Source organism: Pseudopipra pipra, chromosome 13 (genome assembly GCF_036250125.1).
Source record: "Pseudopipra pipra isolate bDixPip1 chromosome 13, bDixPip1.hap1, whole genome shotgun sequence".
NCBI classification, from domain to species: Eukaryota; Metazoa; Chordata; class Aves; order Passeriformes; family Pipridae; genus Pseudopipra; species Pseudopipra pipra.
Window position 1 is genome coordinate 1,168,976 of NC_087561.1, and position 20,446 is coordinate 1,189,421.

Genomic DNA, 20,446 nt, shown 5'->3' on the forward strand with positions numbered 1-20,446 from the left:
TGGTTTTGTTTGTCTTTTTTTGTTAGCTTTTCATCTCATTTTTTATCTTTTTCCAATTCTCAGAGAGAAACAAGTCTGGAGGGGTTTCAGCTTTCCCTGCAGTGCTCCAAACACAAATGTAGCAGCATCAATCATCTCCATGTAAACAAGCAGAGAGCCAAGGCCACTGCACCAAGAGTTAGACTTCCATGATCCAAAATTACCTGCAAACTCCTTCATTTTCTGCCACTGCCCATAATTCAGAGTGAGGCAGTGGGTGCAAACGTGGGAAATCCATGGAAGCTGTGGAGTCACAGTGGCTCTTCCCATAGCAGCAACCCAGAATGGTTTAGATGGGGAGGGACCTTAAAACTCATCTCATTCCATTCCCCCTGCCATGGGCAGGGACACCTTCCACTAGCCCAGGTTGCTCCAAGCCCTGTCCAACCTGGCCTTGGACACTTCCAGGGATGGGGCAGCCACAGCTTCTCTGGGCAACCTGTGCTGGTTTTTTACCACCATCATTTTAAAAAAACTTCTTCCTTAGTAGCCACACCAAATGCCAAATGGACAGTCAAATTAGCCTGACAGTCTTGGACTGGACAATTCCCAAATCCACAGGCACTCTCCCAATAACCACTCTAGCATCCCCATCACACATCAATATTCAGGGGAGTCAGTGTTTGTGTTCTTTGCTGTCCATCAGCTTTACTGATGAATTTTTATTGGAGCAGATGAGCATTTAGCTCATCTCCCTATGGGCCCTTCTCTCCCTGTTGGCCACCAAACATCCTCTCCCCTGTGCCACCTCCACAGCCCTTCCCTCGCTGTTCCTCATCTCAGTACCAGCCCAAGCCCAGTCTGGGATTGGTTAAACACCACCGAGGGGTTCAGGGAAGGGATAAAAACATACAGACCACAAAAAGAAGGACCAGAAGGAGACTGCAGCCTGCCCTTGGGCAGATAAGGTGCTGGCCCAGCGGGGACCCTCAGCCACCCCAGGTAAGCAGCCAGGATCCCGTAATGCTTCCCAGCCGTGCGGGGCCGTAATCAGCTCTCCCTGCCAAGGCAGCAGGGCTAATAAGGGTGATTTATGCAGCGGTCACTAATGGCTGACCTGGGCTCCCATCAATCTCTCCCGGAGCTTTCTGAGGGCCGAGGGAGATTACAGCTTTACTGCCAGAAATATGGGAAGCGGCGCAGTGCCGGGATCAGCGCTCCGGGGAGGGGGAGCACGGTGCCTCCCGGGCAGGGGAGGAGGGGCAGGCAGGAGCACTCAACTGGGCACCAGTCCCACCAGCAGCTGTGACGCCTCCAGACAGTGCCAAACTGGGGCAGAGGAGCAGGATCCACCTCAGACAGCAGCAAGAGCCACTGCTGGAGGCACCCTGGGCACATCTGGGCTCCCGCTGCTGTGAGTGTTGCCACGATGCATAGAGATATCTCATTCTGCTCCTAAATTCAAACCCATTTCTAAATTCCCTGCTCTGCAGTGAATTGAAGCCTCGGGAGTGAACATGAGAGCAAAACCTCTGGGCTGGGATGTCCCACATCAGCCTGCCGTGGGCACCCTGGCAGGGATGTGGCACTGTTTTGCTGAGGTAGACATGGGAGTTTGCTTTTAAAATCAAATATCCTGAGCCAGCATCATTTTTACAAACTGCAAACAGCAAAGGAAGGGTTAACCCCACCACAGCCCAAAAAAAAGAGGTGGAAATGGAGATACAGGAGGATAAAAGGGCTCTCAGGAGGGGTCAGCTTGAGAGGAAGAGAAACAGAGGAGAGAAAAGGAATTTGCTTCCACAGAAACCCCAAAGGGTTGAAAGAATTTGTGAAGCAAAGGGCCAAAAGGAAGGGGCACAACCTGAGTGAGGTGGGATGTCCCCAGGAGGGGCAGGGACTGTGCACCCAGACACAGCCCTGGGTGGGTGCTGGGGTGGGGGGTCAGCCTATTTCCTGGTGAAAGATAGTTTAACAAGGAGGAGGAGGAGACCAGGCTCATGGGTGGGCAGGGCAGGAGGCTCCAGCAGCACCTGAGCAATAGCAGTTTTCTCCTTGGCCTGGGATTATTAAGCAGAACATTGGCTCAGAAATGAACCCAGGGGCATTTCAGGTGCTCCCAGCTCCTGCCTTTCCTTCTGCACTCTGGGCTGGCTCCTCAGCTGGTTGCTATGGGGAGGAATGAGCAGTGCCCTGGCTGCAGGCAGAGGGGACACGCTCTGCTCGGGGACTGCCACTGCTCACAGCAACGCTAAATTTGGCCTGATGGATTGGGAACAGACGAGACTCCGGGGACACAGAGCCCGGCTTTCAAGGTGATGCCTCTACCCTTGAACACAACAGTTGCTGGAAATATCCTGCTAGGACAGAGGCTGTGGATGAGGGAGCAGATCCCACCCCACTGCATCGTTTGGGGCATCAGGGAGAAAAACTGGGAGCCGAACTCCAGGCAGAGGCTGTGATGGATGCGGCACCTCGGTCCAAGCCCAGCTGAGCACCGTGGGCATGGGCCACCGGCTGTTCTGGCACATCTCTCTCCTCTTGGCATCGCCACCCTCCCTGTAAAGCACATTAAACACTTAGCAGAGCCCTGGAGCTGTCCGCCTCCACACCAGGCAGCAGCTCCAGCCGCTGGGAAGCGATCCCTTCCCTGGCACCAACACGGGGGAAATATGTACCGAGGAGAGGAACAGCTCCAAAAGGAAAGACAGAGAGACAACTTTGTTGTCCTGGCCAAATTCGAGCCTGCCAAATTCCGCTTCTCTAAAATGCTGCCTGCATTTTCAATAAATAACGAGAAATCAAAACAAGCCCCGCTCCCTCCCGCTCCGGCTGGTTCGCGGTGGCTGAGCAGACACCTGCCACATCCACTCCTGGCATCGCCGGGAGAATGGATCTGCCCGTATCGCTTGCACATTTGTCTGTAAAGCTCATTAAGATCCGGCAAGATGAAAGGCAGCACAGAAATGTAAGATCATTATCGTTATCAAAAGAAACACAGAAAACTGCTGCTATAGAGGCAGATTTGTTTCCATATCGAGAGCTGTTCAAAGTTCGCCGAGACACTTTTTAATAAGGTGGCTGTTATATGAATCAACTTCAAGAGCTTCTCTCACGCTGGGGAAAACTTCCAAGGACCCCTTTGCCTCTCTCGTCTGTCGCACAAATTTTCCGTGTCATTTCTGACACATCGAAGGCGTTTTTGGTACAGGGAAGGGGATCCTGTTTCCCAGCACTCCTGGCTCGGATGCTGCTGAAGTCACAACACACGGTGTGGATGATCTGGAGAGCAGAGGGATGGGATGGACATGGTGTGGTGTGACCATGGACATGGTGTGATGTGACCATGGACATCTCTCAGCTCATCCCCAGCTGCCTCCTCACCCCTCCCTGGGCAGTGGGGGCAGGCAAAGGCACCCACACATAGGATGGGGCCCAGTGCTCACCCCAGCAAGCCCTGGGCAGCACCAGCTGCCTTCCAGAGAATAACAGCTTGGATTTTAAATACACCAAATCTAACCCAGAGTGTTCTCCCCTGCAGAAATTCCCCATTGCATAGCCCCAATGTGCATCAGGTAACCGTGGGGGAAGGTTTAGCCATGGCCATCACCAGGCAATGCCACCACCTCTCACCTCCCACCAGTGCCTCCCAGTCACAATGCCAGAGGCCTTCCTGTGTGGAGTCCTGCCAGCCATGGATGCTCCAGGAGCCTCCAGGGAGAGACTTCACTTGGGATCACAGCCCCCCTCACACAACCTGCAAAGAGGAACTGGCTGTTTTAAAACAGATTCCGGTTCCTGCGCTGGGAGGTTGCTGGTGCCAAGCCTCAGGCCCAGAGTTGGGTGTTGGGAATTTGGCTGCAGCAAATCTGCTGCTGCCTGGAGGAAGCAGAAGAGTTAAACTCACTCAAGGCACCATATTTTTTTCCAAGAAGAATCAGTTCTTCCCACACAGGGTCAGTTCTTTTTTGAAACCAGCCTCCCTTTTATCCACAAGAAAATCTGCTCATAATTATAAACCAAGGAAGAAGAGGTTTCTGGAAATATTCATTTGCAGCTGAGCCATTTTCACCCTGGCACAGGCGGAGCCTTCCTCGCTCCCATCTGTCGCGTTGGCGCGGCGGCGGCGATGCCAGCCCGGCTCTGCCACCCAGCGTGGCACAGGGGGGGGAGAATGTGACACAGGGGGGTGGGCACGGGGGGGCCGCCGGGAAACCGGGCAGGGCTCGGAGCCTGCGTCCTGCCCAAGATGTTCAACTTACACATGAACAGCTTGGCACCACGAGGGGCTGGGGGAGCGGGAGGAGGAGGAGGAGGAGGAGGAGGAGGAGGAGGAGCAGTGCAGGCATTGTCTGAGCGCTGTTAGGGAAGAGATGAATGGAGAAGCCTCACACTGCTGAGTTTGATGGAATCCACAGAGCCCAGACCATCTCTTCAGCTGTACAGCACTGACCTGGAGCACCAGTCATCCCTGAACCAGGCAGCCCACACTCCCTCTGCCCACCCAGCACCTCTGCCTGTCTCCAGGTGCTGAGCCCAGGGGATGGGATCCTTTCTCCTTCTGCAGGGAAACCTCTACAGCTTCTCCCCATCCAGTCTCTCTCTCCCTCTTCCGTAGCCACATCCCATTTATGGACATGGCCATGAATAAATCAATCTGCTGCTTGGTGCCTCCACCTTCAAATATTTATAGACTGTTATTATACTTTTCACTCCCTCCCTGTACACACGTGCCCTTTCCTTTAAACGTCTCTTCACCAAACTCTGTATATTTAGTTCTTTTAATCCCTCCCCATAAATCTACCCTGATCCACTCCCGGCACTGTATCCACTCATTCCTGTGGATGAGAGGCACCACGGTGGCTGGATATGGCAGAGCTGTCCAGGAAGGGCTGTTGTCACCTCTCTTCATGGCACAGTGCCTGGGGACCAGGCTCAGAGTGTGTTGGACTGCTCCAAGCATCTCCTGGGCATCATCTGCAATTCCCAGCTCCAAGTTCCAGTCAGACTCCAGCTTTCTGCCCTTGTTGGATTTTGCACGTTCTTATTTCTCTCTTTTTTTTTTTCCTCCTTTTTCCCAACTGCAAATGACAAAATTGTGAGCAGCTCCCAGACAAGTTGCAAACCCAGAAATCAGCTATTTCTGGAGACTGAATTTTAACTTCCTTTCTTATTTGCAAATTGCCTGGGAGCAGCTTGTGAGTACCAGGAAATCAGGAGTCAGGGAAGGCTGCGAGTTCACACACCACGTGGGATCCTTCCTCAGTCTGGCAAGCTCTGAGCCATCAGGAGCAGGAGCCCCATTCCCTGGGCTCAACACCCCCATTTGAGAATCATAGAATCATAGAATGACATGGATTGGAAGGGGCCTTAGAGCTCATCTTGTACCATTCCCCCTGCCACAGGCAGGGACACCTTCCACTAGCCCAGGTTGCTCCAAACCCTGTCCAACCTGGCCTTGGACTTCCAGGGGTTGGGAGAAGACTCCTGCTCCACAGCACCCCCATGGCATCATTCCCTACCCTCTCCAAGCTGGAATGGGGATGGGGCATGCAGGGAAGGAAAGTGCTCAGCCTGGCAGCTCTGCCATGGCCAGCCCTGCTCAGGGAAAATTTGGTTGAGGAATGGGAGAACCAAGTTCACCTTTAAGAGAGAAGCAAAGAGGGAAGGCAGAGCCTGCTGAGGGAAGCAGGTTTGCTCATGCCAGGCAGGCCCCAAGCAGAGCTGCAAAATCTACTCAAGTTTATAATTTGCTGTAATGAAGCTGCTCCAGGCAACAAACCCTGAGTGGCCACAGCCAATGGAGCTGGTGACACAGATCCCTGGGATTACAGCCTGCCATGGAATCCTACCCCTGCCAGGATAACCCCCCAGGTAATCACAAAAAATGACCAATTAAACAGTCTGTGTGAAGCCATCAGAAAGGCTGAGGGGATTTACTGAGCTCAGGATGGTTTTCCAGTCAAGGGATCAGACAAATGCTTTTCCCCACACAAAAAGCCTTGTGTTCCATGGGGACACAGCAGCAGGCAGGGCTGGAGCAGGGTTCCCATCGTTGGGCAGTGTGGCACGAGGCAGGACAGGCCCAGGAGGGTCCATCTGGAAACCTCCCCAAGCCAGAGCATCTCAACCATCCCACACCATCCCAGCCCCCCTATTCCTTGAACTCCCAGCCCTCACTTCCACAGGCAGCTCCACAGACTGGCTGCCTTCACCCCAAGCACATGCACGTGGAGTTCCTGCTCCCCAAAAAAGTTGGGAGAAGGGACGACCCTAAAGTCACTGGGGGGTGATGGGCTGTGTGAGGCTGAGCTCCAGACAGGAGTTAAACTCCAACACAGACCTTCAGCCCCTTCATTTCTGAGGCTCTTTTTCTCACCACCCAGCCCCTCAGGACTTGCCCACAGCCCCACTTCCCACCCATCAGCTGCTGCTTTGTGTGGCTGAGCAAACCCAACTCAGCTGGAAGCTCTTATGCCATTAAACCAACCTCAGTCCCCTCACAGCTGTTTCTGTGTCCCTCTGCAAATTTGGGGGCTCTCAGCCGTGCAGGCAGAGCCACGTCAGAGGACTTTCTGTTCACCTTCAGGGGTTGCTGCTGCTGGAGAACAAGTGCCACGTTCCTGCCCGTGGCTGCTGCCATGGTGAGCTGGGAGCTCTGAGCTCTGTCCCAGGCCGGGTCAGGTGAGGTGGACTGGTGTCCTCGAGCAAGGGGTTCCCCTCTGTCAGGACGTGAGCTGCTCCCTGGTCCCCGACCTGCAAGCAGTGGGGGCTGTAATTATCCTCTGGCCCTCGCACAAATTGCTCATTTGACTTTGAGCGCGGAGTGCTGATGCGCTGGCTGGGTTTGGAATTGGGGCTTAAATCAAAGCACTTCCTCCAGGGAGCTGGGGGAGAAGGAGACAATTAGATTTGAGCCCTGAAGTTTTACAAGTCTAATAAATTTCCTGGTAGCCTGCGGCTGCTGTGGAGAGCCAGGCGAGAGCCCTCGGTGAGTGAGAGCCAGCATTTCTCAGGGCAGGCAGCCACAGAGGCACCACACAGCTCTGTCTGCAGGGGGGTGACTTGTCTGACCCCCCCACTGCTGCCCCTGGCTGCTCTGGAGCTGGGATGGGAACTGGGAGTGGAGACACCACATTGCTCATGTCCACTGTGACCTCAGCGGGGGGACAGCACAGCCAGGAGTGACAGTCCTGAATCCCACTCTGCTCATCCACAGTGGCCTTGGAGCTGGTGGGTGGCAGAGGAGAAGAGGAAGGTCAGAGCCAGCAGTGTGGAGGGAAGCAGCTGGACACAGCGGGAAAAGAGCATCTTCTTAATTGTGTTTCACAGCACTGCTGGAAAAGGGATGGTGGCAGAGAGGTGACAGAGGTGTTGGCACTGACACAGCGAGCACCTGGCAGGGACAGGGCAGGGCAGCCCTGGGAGGGGCAGCAGGATCACCCCCAAAAACTCCTACACCCTTTGGAAGGCACAGCCTGGCGTGTGGCTGCTCGTTATCCTGCTGGAGCTGCTCCTCTTCCACCGGGACCTAAACACAGCCCACCTCACCTCAGCAATGCTAATGGGGGACAGGATGGAGCGAGGAGCTCCCTTTCCCCAGGAAACAGCTCCCAACAGCCCCTGCAGCAAACCCACCCTCTCCATTGCCAAGGCTGGTCCCACCTGGGCTGGGCTCATGTCTCCTCCCACGGGCAGGGGAGATGGAGCAGCTGGAGGAGCTGCTCGGGGGCTGTCCTGGGGGGAGCACGCCCTGGCACAGCGACCTGCCCGTGCCTGCCCAGGCTCTGCGGGGCTGGGAGGCAGCACACCCGGGGTCCTGTGTGCCATAGGATTGTGGAATGGTTTGGTTTGGAAGGGACCTTAAAATTCATCTCATTCCACCCCTCTGCCATCGGCAGGGACACCTTCCACTAGCCCAAGTGTCTCCAACCTGGCCTTGGACACTTCCATGGCTGGCACATGGCACTTCCCACAGCTTCTCTGGGCAACCTGTGCCAGGGCCTCCCCACCCTCACAGGGAAAAATTTCCTCCTAATATCCAACCTAACCCTGCCCTCTGGCAGTGGGAACCCATTCCCCACCTGGGACAGCACAGGAGGGGCTGAGGCAGAGACACAGCCCAACAAGGAGGGCTCTGAGTAAAAATGAAGAGCCTGTGGCTCCTGGGAATTCTCCTCCTGTGCTGCCTTGTCCCAAATGTGGTGTCCCCGTTCCAGACTGTCCTCTGTTCCTGCCCTGGCACTGCCAGGTGCAGCAGTCCCAGTGCCAACATGTCTCTGGAGAGGAACAGAAGTGCACTGGAGAAAACCCCCTTTGCTGCCCAAAGAAGCAGCTCCTCTGCTCTGTCCCCCACCTTCGTGGCCGCCTCTAGTGTTTGTTTAACATCAATTTGCTGTAAATTACATATTCCTCCAACATGATGTAAAATATGTTTTATGCTCTCATTTTCCCCCTGTCTTCCTGCTAAACCTTTTTCTTTTCCACTTTGAGCTGGATACGCTGTGCTGGGATTAGCAGAGATGTGTTTAAGCAGCCAGTCAACCCTCAAGCACTTCTCATAAAACCTGGAGGTCTCTGCGAGTCCCCTGCACTTGTCGCTGGTGACCATAAATCCCCATTTCAGGGGGGCTTTTCTCTCCCTCCCCTTTTCTTTCCTCTCTCCCACTTCAGGCAGGTGAGGGGTTGCAGTGTGTGGTGGCTGGAGCTCGGCAGCACACGGAGCAGGACCAGGTGGGTTTCAGCAGGGTCTGTTCCCCAGCTCATCCACGTCACCGGGCAGGGGGGCATATCAGGACTCATCCCCCCCACGGTTTTCCAGGCTGGAAGCCCAGGTGGGGATGGAGCTGGGGGGCCTCAAGGCAGCAGACACAGCCATGAGCAGCTGAAACACCTCCCACCACAGCCCATCCCCGGGCTGGGAGCTGTGAGCCACCGAAGGGGACACAGAGGTGCAACAATGGGGTCCTCTCGTGCCAGAGGGGCAGGTTTGGAGGAGACCCAGCACATCCTGGGAGCACCCCCCTGCTGCAGAGGGCAGTGGGGGGGCCCTGTGGTTGGTTGGCCACTGTCCCCTCTATGCCCTGTGCACCTGCCAGCAGCAGCGTGCAGGACACGGGGCACAGGCTGGTCATGGCAATGGGGACGAGAGAGCTGAGCTGGGGGGGGTTGATCTCCTCCTTTAAAGCAAATATTTCCTTACATGGGCTTTGCAAACCCCTCATCCCAGGCTGAATTCCTGCATTTATCTCCAAACAGAGATTTCACCGTGGATGAATTCAGGGCACCCGCTCCGGTGCTTCCCCCCTGCTCGTGTTTTGTCTTGGGTTTTTGGATGGAAACTAAAGTGTTGGAGCATTGGCAAGGAACAGCATATCCTGAACAAGCAGAGCCTGGGCTGGGTCCAAACGCTCCAGCCAGGATGAGGGGGAGTGGAGATGGGCCCTCACACCATCAGGGTCTCCATCACCTGGGGAGGGTCAGGGAGGGACGATCTGGGGCTGATGGGGCTGTGAACAGGTCCTGCCTCCCTCCAGAGGGGCTTTAAGGTCCATTCCAATCCAAACCATTCTGGGAATCTATGTTGGTCTTCCACAGGAAATCCACTGAGGCCATAAAGACTTAGACAGGGGAGATCTGTGTAAGAGGAGATATATTTGGATATATATATAGGGATTTATATATTTATTTCTATAAAAGGGAGGCAGGACCTCTTGTTTTCACTGGGAGCAGGGTCAGATTCTGCTGCAGTGTAAAACAGCAGGAGGAAGGGCTGGCACTGTGCACAGGAGCAGGATGGGGCCAGATGGCTCCGGGTTTGGTTCCTTCCAGGTGGATTTGAGGTTTTTTCCCCTCCTTTTCTTCCCAAAAGCGGGTGAAGATGGGGAAGGAGCAGGTTAAGCAAATACTCCTCGGGCAGCTTTACCTGCCGTCGCCCTGGCAACGCGGGGTGCGGGCAGGGCGCGGGGTGCGGGCAGGGCGCGGGGTGCGGGCAGGGCGCGGGGGCTGCGCTTTGCGGGCACTTTCTCCCGGGCTCTGCCCGCCGGGAGGGGCAGCCGGGGAGCACCGCACCCTCCTTTCGTGCAGCGGGACAGCCCCCCCGGTTCCCCGAGCCCCTCGGGGAGGACAGAGGGCGGCGATGGGGGTCTGCTCCCCCCGGGCAAACCGCCCTGCAGAGCCCGTGCCCTCCCGGTATTCCCAGCAGTCCCCGGGTGCGAGGGGACCAAGACCCCGGGAGCTCGGGGCAGAGGGCAGCAGGGAGTGAGGAAGCCTTATCACCTTTTTCTTTTAATTTTCCAAGCGCTCCATAAAAATTATTGTCCCGGGGACATGTGTAACTAATTAAATGGTACAGGGAGAAGAAAAACACGGATTTTTTAAGAGACACTGAATTATGACTGGAGGTGAAGGAGTCGGCAGGCTCAGGGGATAATTAATCACCAGAGGTGAGATGTCCTGGCTCCCTGTGCCAGCGCTTGCTCCCGGCTGCCAGAGCTTACAGGGCATGAGCCACTGCCAGCACTGGGAGCAGACAGGGAGCTGGCACAGGGATTTGGGGTGTCTGCAGAGCCCTGGGAAGAGCCATGTGCCTACTGAGCACAGGATACTGCACCTTCACACCAGGGCCACCACCACAGCGGGAGCATCTTCCCAACCAGCTCCATGGAGGCTCTCCCGGAGCACATCCATCCCTTAGTACATGTTCATTCAGCTTACCCATCAGGATCACCCAAATTCCCTCAGTGTCCCCTCAGCAGCCTGAAAGCAGCACAGGGAGCCAAACACCTGGATTACACTGCTGCATCCCTCTGTCAGAGCATGTAATTTAAAAAGCATCCCAAACCCAGCAATGGTCCAGGTAAGGAAACTGAGAAGACTCCAGGGGGAAAGAAAATGTTGGGGCATCTCTGAGCTCACCCCAACAGAGAGACTCCCAATCCCTGCCTAAGATGAAGGGGGAAGCTGTGGGGGTTCCATTGCTGGCTGCTGCCCCAGCTCCGAGGTATCCCTGTGGATCGGGCACCTCTGTGCCAAGGTGCCCACCTGGAGCGAGGAGCAGGGAGGGTTCATCCCTCTGACACCCTGACAGCTCTCCCTGGCTGCTGCCCGCAGGGTGGAGGAGCCCCATTCCTGCCCCAGCCTGTGCAAACCTGGCCCGTGGAGCCTCCTGGTGTGATGAGCATGTTCTGGGCTCCCAGGGAAGCACCTGAGTCCCAGGAGAGCCTGAGCCTGGGGGGCTGGGCAAGGTAAGGGGTGCCCAGCCTGGGCACAGCCCCCCAGCCTTCTGCTGGGAGAATTTAGATTATTAAAGTATTAGGGAAATTATTATCTCAAGCTTCCTGCTGTTTCCATCCCCCCGAGCAAAGCCCTGCACAGAACTGGGGTGGGAGCAGCTCTGGAGGGGCTCCAGGGATGGGGGTGGCACAGACAGCGTGGGCAGGGGGGGTATGATCATCTCTGAGGAGCACAAGCATTTTTGAGAGGTGACCAAACACTTTCCAGTGGAATGCTGTCGTCAGGAAATGCTGATTCCACACACTGGAGAAGGGTTTTGTGGAAACATATATATTTCATCGATGTGTTTGGTGAATAATTATGAAAACATACTGCGAGGTCCAGGGGCTCCACTCCAGCTTTAGCATTTTTCCTCTTAGTTAAAGCATCAAAAATCAAACCAAAATGCTTCAAAAAAACACTTCCAAGCTTAGCGAGTTTTTGAGTTTTTTTTAAGATAATTCCTTTATTTATTAAATTGCATTTTTTTTCAGTTTTAAGTTCAGGTGAAATTTCTAGATTTAAACTTAATCTTCTCCCAGGGGGTGAGTGAAGAGCTATCAGGGCTTCCTGGCTGCACCTTAGCCGTGAACCTGACCCTGAGCCCAGCCTGAGGCGGGAATGGCGAGGAAGGACTGGTGGCCTGATGTGTGTTTGAACAACAGCTGGGTCAGGGCCTGCAGTGTCACATCCTGTATTGATTGTCCTCCTGTCCCCCTCTGGCCCTGTCCTGTCCCTCTCCGGTGGCTTTGACCCCTGCTCCTGGCAGGATGTGCCCCTGTGCTATGGGAGCAATACCTGCCAGCAGGGAGGGGCTCTCCCCAGTTGGCACCATGTCCCAGGGGATGGTGTTGGGGGACATTTGGTGGCTGTTCCCCTCCTGTCACAGTGTCCCAGCAGTGCTGGGAGCAGCAGCGAGCGGAGCGGGAACTTTGGGCCCCTCCATTAACATTTTGGTCACCCGATTCGAGGTGTGAGTACCCAGCACCTGGGGGCCCTCCCAGCCCGTCTGAACAACCATTTCCATCTCTGACCACAGCAACTGATGTCCTATTTTCTCTTCATTCATATGCAGGTGGCATGGGAATGCCAGAGTGGGATGGAGCAGCTGCTGTCTCCGCACCCCTCACTGCTGGGCACTGAGCTGAGCCCGCTGCTCTGGTTTTACTGCAGCTTCACTGTTTTCCTCTGCCCCAGCGACACCAGTAGAGCTCAGTGTGAGGTGTGGAGGCCAAGCCTGCAGCCCCTCCGTGCCGGAGGGATGCCTGGTTTAACATTCAGCTCAGCCCCAGCGATCTGTAGCTGTCTGCCAACCGCTGCCGGCCCGGCAGGGGGATTTGTCTGCAGCATTCCTGCTCCTTGGCACAGGGATTGTCAAGGTATGTGTTTGCCTGGCAGGCCATGGCTGGGGTGGGCTCTCTAAGCAGGGGGGGACCAGCGGAGCAGGGACCCCGCTGCCAGGGCAGCCCCACATGGGGTGCCAGACCATGCACGGCCCCACAGAGGGCACAGCCCATGGACAGGTCCTCACCCAGGGACCATAAATGAGACAGTCAGGAGGAAAGGAAATGGAATGTGAGTGCTGAGACTCCTGGTCACCTCCTGCCAAAGCCCCCGGAGCATCCTAGAGATGTGGTCTATATTCCCTCTGAATTTCCTGCAGCTTCTTGGGGCTCTCCTGGGAGCATGAATTTATCGGATGTAATTTCATTTTGGGGTGGTTTTTAAGTAATTAAAAGAGATGACAGAAGAAAAGGTGAAAAATTACAGGAAGGATCACCAGGGCTGTGAAGGAATTCCCCAGGGAGAACGTAGCCCAGTGCAATGGGCTTAAAATCTTCTCCAAGCAGAAGTAGCTTTTACACTGCTCTGCATAACCGGGGGCTGAAGAGTTTGTCTGAGGTGCCAGGCACAAGGCACTGCCAGAGCTCCACATTCCTCTCCTTGCACAGGGAAAGGGAGCAAATGCTGCCTGTAGGAAAGATTCCAGGACCTGCCAGGACTCCCTGTGGCTGGGAGCAGGGATGGAAGCTGAGACAGCAGTCCCGCTGGGCAGCAGGTCACTGTACAGGCGAGGTTGGCTGCTCTGGTGGAATTTGGCAGGGCTGCCCGGGAACAGGGAAGCTGCCCCGCTTGGACGAGTGTCTGAGATGTGTCTTGCTGGAAATCAGTGCTGGGATCACTCAGACAAGTTGTGCTGTGGGGTCACTGCACAGTCCATGGCTCTTGCCCGGGGATGTGTGCTGAGGAAGCAGAAGTCCCTGGCTGCGCTCCAGGAACAGATAAGCTGTTTAGTTATAGGATAACTAGATTAACCAGGCTGTGTGGGGCCAACAGATCACAACTGCTATGCCAGAGATGTGGGGCTGATTTGCCCCTTGGCCTGTTACGATAAAGCAGCAGGTTCAACCTGGAGCAAAAAGAAGGGTGGGAAAAGCTCGTTGCAATGTCAGGAGCAGCACAAGTACCAGGGATCCAGCTGGGACAGCTTCTGGGACAGCTCACAGAGACAGAGAGGTGATGTTGGTCCATAACCCTTCCCATCTCCTTACCCCTGGTGAGTTCTGGGATCACATGGACCTCCCGAGGCTCCAGCTGTGCCCACCCTTTGCACCAGGGAGCCCCAAGCAGCAGCAGTGCAGGTGGGAGGGTGCAATGAGGCATCACACTGGCATTAATTCACCTCTAACCCCAACTCCAACCTTCCTCCTCCTGCACCCTGGCTTTCAGAGACCCCAGGCAGGCTCCAGCTGCTCCCCACACTTCATCCCACCTTGGAGTTATCCCAGGCTTTTCAGTGAGAGCTCCCACATCTCCCTGGAAGAAGCACAGGGCTGTGAGTTGGTGGCACAAGTGGCCCACCTGGCTTTGCTGCTAGCCCTGGATAAGGCATTTAATGCCTTTGGCTCTTAGCTCATGCTGACTTCGGGAAGCAGCACTACAGACCGACTGGACTTGGTTAGTTAATGCTTGGTAGGCACCTGGAGGACAAGCTCTGACTCATAACGAGTGAATCTGGGACAGTGAGAGCACACAAACCTTCCTAACCATAACACCAAAGCCATAACAGCTTCCTTGGGATCAGCTGTGGAAGGGAGAGCCTGCTCATCCCAGGGACAAGCAGCTCATTTGCAAAATTAAAGGACTAACCGAGAAACCAATTTTTTGAGGCGTAGTTTCTCTCTTGGTTGTAGGTGGTGCTTACCCTGCTAATTGTCTGTGCCCAGGGCGAGCTGTGTGGGGTGTTCTCCCAGCTCCCAGACCCAGGGGCTGGGCTGGTACTGGGGATCCCTCCTGCATGGAGGAAGGGCTGAAGGTTGTCTCCTTCTCCGGAAGAGGAGCATCCACTGCATGAGCTGCTCCTGCACGCTGGGGAAGTGCCTGCTCTCAGGACGTGGTCCAGACAGCACAGTTCCAGCTCATCATAACATCCCTACCTGGGGTCGAGGTCTTTGCTGGCAGCCTCTTTTTCTGAGACATCCCTTTTCCCACTGGCTTTACCATGCAGTTCCCAGGGTGTTTGATTTAAATGAGGCCGATTTCAGAGACTATGAGTGAGGATGGGCTCAAACCCACAGCCAAATCCTCTCCTCCAAAGAGGCAGTGAGTTTTCAACATTCCTTCAAAGTTCCTCCAGAGGACATGGTCAGCAGTGGGGCTGTTCTCCTGCCCCAGGCTTTTGGATGTCCTTCATCCCAGTGGATTTATACTCTCCCTGTTGCTCCAGTTTTGCTGTACCCAGGGCCCAACCAGTTTGTCCTAACAGTGGCCCGAGCATGGCTCATTTTGACTTTCACAGTGGAGCAATCCCTCACACCATGTACGCACAGATGAGGGAAAACAGCCATTTCCATCCTCCAGACCATGGGATGCAGAGGAATGGGCTCGTGGAGATGGAGGAGGTGTGAATGGATGGGCAGAGACACAGTGCTGGCTCAGCTGGTCCCTGCCCCGTCACATCCCACCTGGTTTTCCCGGCGGGTTCCCCCCTCCCGGCCTCCCGGGGTGTTTTCTTTGCACCAAAGACGTCTCTGCTTTCCCCACAACAGGTACTGAGGCGACCACACAAACCAGAGGATGTGAGTCGGAGCAGCTCCGAGTGCACCGGGCAAATCTGATCCTGCCAGATTAGGGGAGGCATTAAGGAGGCTTTGAGCCCTCGCCTGGGTCTGGGGTTTATGTATGGCCCCGGTCACTGCTCAGAGAGTGCCATTCCATCCATCACGCCCGCCCGCCGCAGCCCTGGCACCCTGCCAGCCAAAGGTAATTTTGTGCTGAGTGATATCAGAAGCCGAAACGAGCCCCACATACTTCGTGTAATTCCCAGAGGCTGTAAAACACCTCGGCCGTCTCCCATCCAACATTTATGTGTTTTGCATTAAACTTCCCCAAATTAGTGCTAAGTGCATTAAAGTTGTAAAAATGCCCCGAGTAAAACCCCATTAAACGCTTAAACGGGCGGATGTGGTGCACCCCCAAACCCCTGTAATTTGGGTTTAAATTCAGGAGCCCCGTGAAGCCCAGGGCCTGTGCCGGGAGCAGCCCGGGAGTGCCGTGGTGGAAAGGATGAGCCATCCCATTGCCAGCCCCCGGAGCAGCTTCTTCCCAACAGGGGATTCCTTTGAGACGTCAGACTTTGCAACTCTATTAATACTCGCTGGAGCATCGGATGCAGACAAGACAGGCCGGGGGGACAGAGGGGGAGGAGGGAGGGGGGGAGGAAGCATCCAGGCTTGGATTCATGTGCCAGTATCCCCAGCATGTCCGGGACAGGGGGTGGCAGGGCGCCCCGGGGTCCATGGGCTGGCCTGTGCTCTGCTATTGTTGGGCTGCAGAAACCTCGGTCCTGCTCCAGCTGCTGGGGACGGAGCTGCTGCCACATTCCGGGAGGAGCCAGAGGGCTGTCAGCATGTTGGCAAGAAGCTTTGCAGGGATCCTTTCCCCCCAGCTGGGGTCAGAGAGGCTGGTGGAGAACCCCCTGGCAAAGCTGGGGGACCTGAGTGACCTAAAGCACATTTCCCAGTCTCTCCCAAATCCCTCAAGCATTCCCTGTGCCCCCAAAACACTCCACCAGCCCCAAATGCCATGTGCCACCGGGAACCTGGCACTGAGCCCACGTTATTCAGTTCATCCCATCTCCTCTGGCAACCCTGCATGTGTTTGGTGTTTACATCCCAGGATGCCTGGATACAGCCGACCACACTCGTGGTCCTTCCCATCAGGAGCTGACATCTTCCTCCCGACGCCGCGGCCGCCGCAGCCCATGGTCGGGAAGCAGACTGGCTACTGCAATTTCTCCTGTGCCAGACTGTCCATGTGAACCCAGTGATGGGAAAGACGTGGCACCAGCAAGCCCAGGAAGTGAAATGTCCCACGGAATTGTCCCACAGAAGGAGGGATGGGGGTGGAAGGCAGGGAAACTCGCCCTGATTGCCCTGGGTGAAAGCAGCTCCAGGCAGGCAGGAGCTGCCCGTGGGGCAAGGGGAGGGAAGGGAGGGTGATGGCCCTGTGTTTGCTTTTCCCGTGCGTTCCCAGAAAGGTGGGGATCTCTTCCTGGCTGGCTCCCAGCTGAAGCAGCCTGGGAATTGTGCAAACAGCCATAAAATCACCCAATCTGAGGAGGAAACAGCTCTGCCTCCCTGGTGGCTTTTCCTGAGGGAGAGAATTATCAGCTCAGCCTTCAGCTCAAGGAAAGCAGCCCAAGGGTCAGGGACAGGGATTTGGCTTCTTCGATCCAGAGAGTCATAATCCAAAGGCTCTGTCCCATTCTCTCTGCTGTGCTCCTGCCTCCCCTGCACATTCCACACCTCCCACTGTTTCCATAGGCCCACCCAGAATTCAGGCCTGTGGAGAAGAGCTTCCTATTTTATCCTATTTCACCCAATCGCATCCCATCTCATTCTATCCCACCCCATTCTATCCTGCCTCACCCCATCCCACCCCATCCCATCTCCTTTCCCATGACCATTCCCACCCTGGACCTTCTCTCCCTCACTCTGCTCCTGAGGCAGGAGTTGGGTGCACGGCCAGGTCCATGTGGACTCATGCCCATTACATCCTATTCCTGCTCTCAAAGGTACCTGTTCAGTTTTTTTGCTGTCACTTCCCAACCCTTTGGAAACCTTCCCAAGATGTACTTACAGAATTACTGTTCCTGCTCTGAAGAGAAAACAGCCAAACCTTGTTGTACCTCCTCCCGTTACCATCTGAAAGGAGGATTATCCTCCCCACAAAGGGCCACATATTTGGTTAATGATGCTTTCACTGGTTTGAAAGTGAATTCTAGAAAGTCTCTTTCCCTCCTGTGTCTCCTTCTGGTTCCAGCTGTCCGTGTTCCCACCAGGGACAGGACAAGCCCTGCTGGTCTGAAAACCACTCTGAGATTGGGGATTTGGTTTGACTTTGTGCAAGGTTCCCAGTTATCTCCATCCCCTGTTGTACAGAGGGTGTTGGGGTGGGCATGGCATGGAGGGAGCTGCCACTGCTGATCCAAAGAGAAATCCAGGAGAAGACTTTGTCAGGTCCCCAGGTTGGGGTTGGAGGAGTGACCCCAAAAAGGAGATGTGGTGCCCTTTCTATTTCAGTGCCAAGCATCCTGCCCATTCCAGCAGAGCCGAGATGATCCAGCTCCCAGCGAGGCAGGACAGGGGTGGAACAGATTTCCCCACGGTCAGAAGCAGCTGTGTCACATTTCTCCTCACAGTCATCTCCAGGACACAAAAATTAGTGGAGAAACAGCAACAAAACTGCAGACCTGAAAACCTTCCGGCAGTTCCGAGTTACTGGCGGGATCTCCCAGCCTGGATCCTCCATCCCGCCGGATCGCGCTGCCGCTGGCACCGCTTGCACGGAGCACGAAGCCTCCAAAGCTTCATGATCAACTGTGTTGTTCTTTTTTAGCAGCCACGGTATTTATAAATGGTTGGTAAAATATTTATGTTATGAGCCACTTTGCCTTGCTGCTTTAAAAAATTAATATAACATTAACTCGGCTCCGAACATTTTGGTTTTTAAAAATTGAGCTGAAAATTAAACAATCGCTGAATTTGTGGTGGGAGTAACATGGCAGCAGGAGTATTTATCACATGCAAAAGCAACGGGACCGTCACTTCTCTGCCAAAGACATCAGAATTCAGGGGTATTTTTATGCCTTGAGTAAATATTCTCAAGGTTTTTTTTGAATAGTTTAAAAAAAATAATAATAATAAAACCTGGTCGTTAAGAACAATCAAAGCAAAGCCGAAGACATTGATGTCATATTTAAAAAATACAGGAGACTTCAAGATAAACTTTTACATTGCTCAAATATAGAAACTAATTATACCTCCACAGCCCCTACAAGGATTTCTCTGGAAGGTCCCTCTGGTTTTGTCCTCTTTAAAGAACTGCTGATGCTTCGTGGAAAATACAGATAAACAATTTGTTCTCAAGCCCAGCCCGGCTCTTCCCTCTTCCCTCTTTCTCTCTCTTTTGTCCTCTGCTACTGAGCTCCACAGATGGAAGCAGAGGCCAAACTCATTTTTGGTGGCATTGCACTTAGGGGTCCATTCCAGGGCTGGTGGTCCCACCGTGGCCACCCCTGGGCAGCTCCTCTGTCCCTTCCACTGCCACCATTCCCCAGCAGGACTCAGGCCAGGGAATCGCAGCAGCAATTTGTAAAACCTCAGGAAAAACTGCTGTTTGCTTTCTTTTCTAGGACCTTTCCAAGCCACAGGAGTGTGGTGGTGCCAGAGGTCCACGGTCAGGTGGAGCAAGGGCAGAGTCAGAGGAGGAAGAGGAGAAGGAGGAGGCTCTTGGATGGTTTCCTCCTGCCCTGAAGGCAAACCTTTCTCTTCAAGATGGAACACGCCGGAACCTGCAATAAGCCCTTGAGATTGCTTTCCCAAAAGAAGCAGAAAAGGGTGAGTGAGGAGACAGAGCTCTTCCCATGGGGATAAATACCCAGTTGAGTAACCCCCATTTGAGTAACCCTAATAACCCTCTTCCATTAACGCTCAGTTCGAGCTGAGTCATCAGCAGGAGAATGTTCCTGCATTTTCAGGAACAGCCTGGGATTTTAGAGCCCAACTGGATGATGGCACTTAGAAAGTAATCGGTTCCATATGCTCATCCTCCCAACCCCAGGGGGCTGGAAAAGGTCTTGAGATGGGCACCCCAAAAAGCCCTTCTGCTTTCAGCTGCCATGGAAAGGCTGATGGCAAATCCAAGGAACGTTCTCATGGAGCAATTGTGCAAGAGCAGGCTTGTCCATTAGCTGTCAGATCTACCCATGGTTATAAAGCCTGAGGTGAAAGGGCTGGGATGGAGCAGCCAGCTGAGGAAAAGGGGGGATGATAAACCTCACCAAACACCGCGGAGGAGAAAGGCTGCCCCGAGTATCAGATCGGGCATGATAAACTCAACCACCAAGGGAACCAACCAATTACTGGGAGAAAAAGGACATGATGTAGAAGGTTGGGGTGGATTGTCCTGCTGTGGATGTGCCAAGGTCAAGGAGAAGGAAAAACAAGCCCGACCAAGGCGTGGCGGCAGCGAAGGAGTCACCGGCCTCCCCTACTCCTCACATTCTTTGAATAGCTACAATAATAACAACAATAAAACCCAAACTCCACCGAAGACACTGATGTCATCTCTGAAAATATTTTAGAGACCTGCATTTTTTATACTAATAAAATAAAGGCAGTGATTAATCCAATCCCAGCAGGCCTTAAAAGGCATTGCTCTGGCCAGCGTGTCTGCTGCCCGTGAGGTGGTTTGTGTGACACAGCGGGCGGGAACTGGCTATTCCTGCACGGGAAAGGAGGTCACGGAGCTGCGGAAGGGCGAGCTCTGGGAAAGGGAGGTGAGAAACAGAGGCATGTCTGTGTCATGGAGGAGAAAGGGTGATGGGGGGAGGGCAGCAGAGCGTCATGGAGTTGTGGAATCATTTAGGTTGGAAGAGCCCTCTAAGATCATTGAGTCCCATGGTTGCCCAGCACTGCCAAGGTCACCACTAACCCATGTCCCCAGGTGCCACATCCACAAGATTTTTGGACTCTTTTAGGGATGGTGATTCTGCCGCTACCCTAGGCAGCCTGTGCCAGGGCTGGACAATCCTATCCATGAAGAAATTTTCTAAAACCCAACTTAAACCTCCCCGGCACAACTTAAGGCCATTTCTTCTTGTCCTGTCACTTATTACCTGGGAGAAGAG

General features: G+C 54.4%; 1 long non-coding RNA gene across 1 annotated transcript; it reads left to right on the forward strand.

Annotated features, from left to right (window-relative positions):
* Positions 1–15,978: 15,978 nt before the first annotated feature.
* On the forward strand, positions 15,979–19,948 carry LOC135421252 (uncharacterized). The gene is made up of 2 exons (XR_010433941.1): positions 15,979–18,174; positions 18,950–19,948. It is a non-coding gene; the product is annotated as an uncharacterized LOC135421252 (long non-coding RNA).
* The last annotated feature ends 498 nt before the right edge of the window (positions 19,949–20,446 follow it).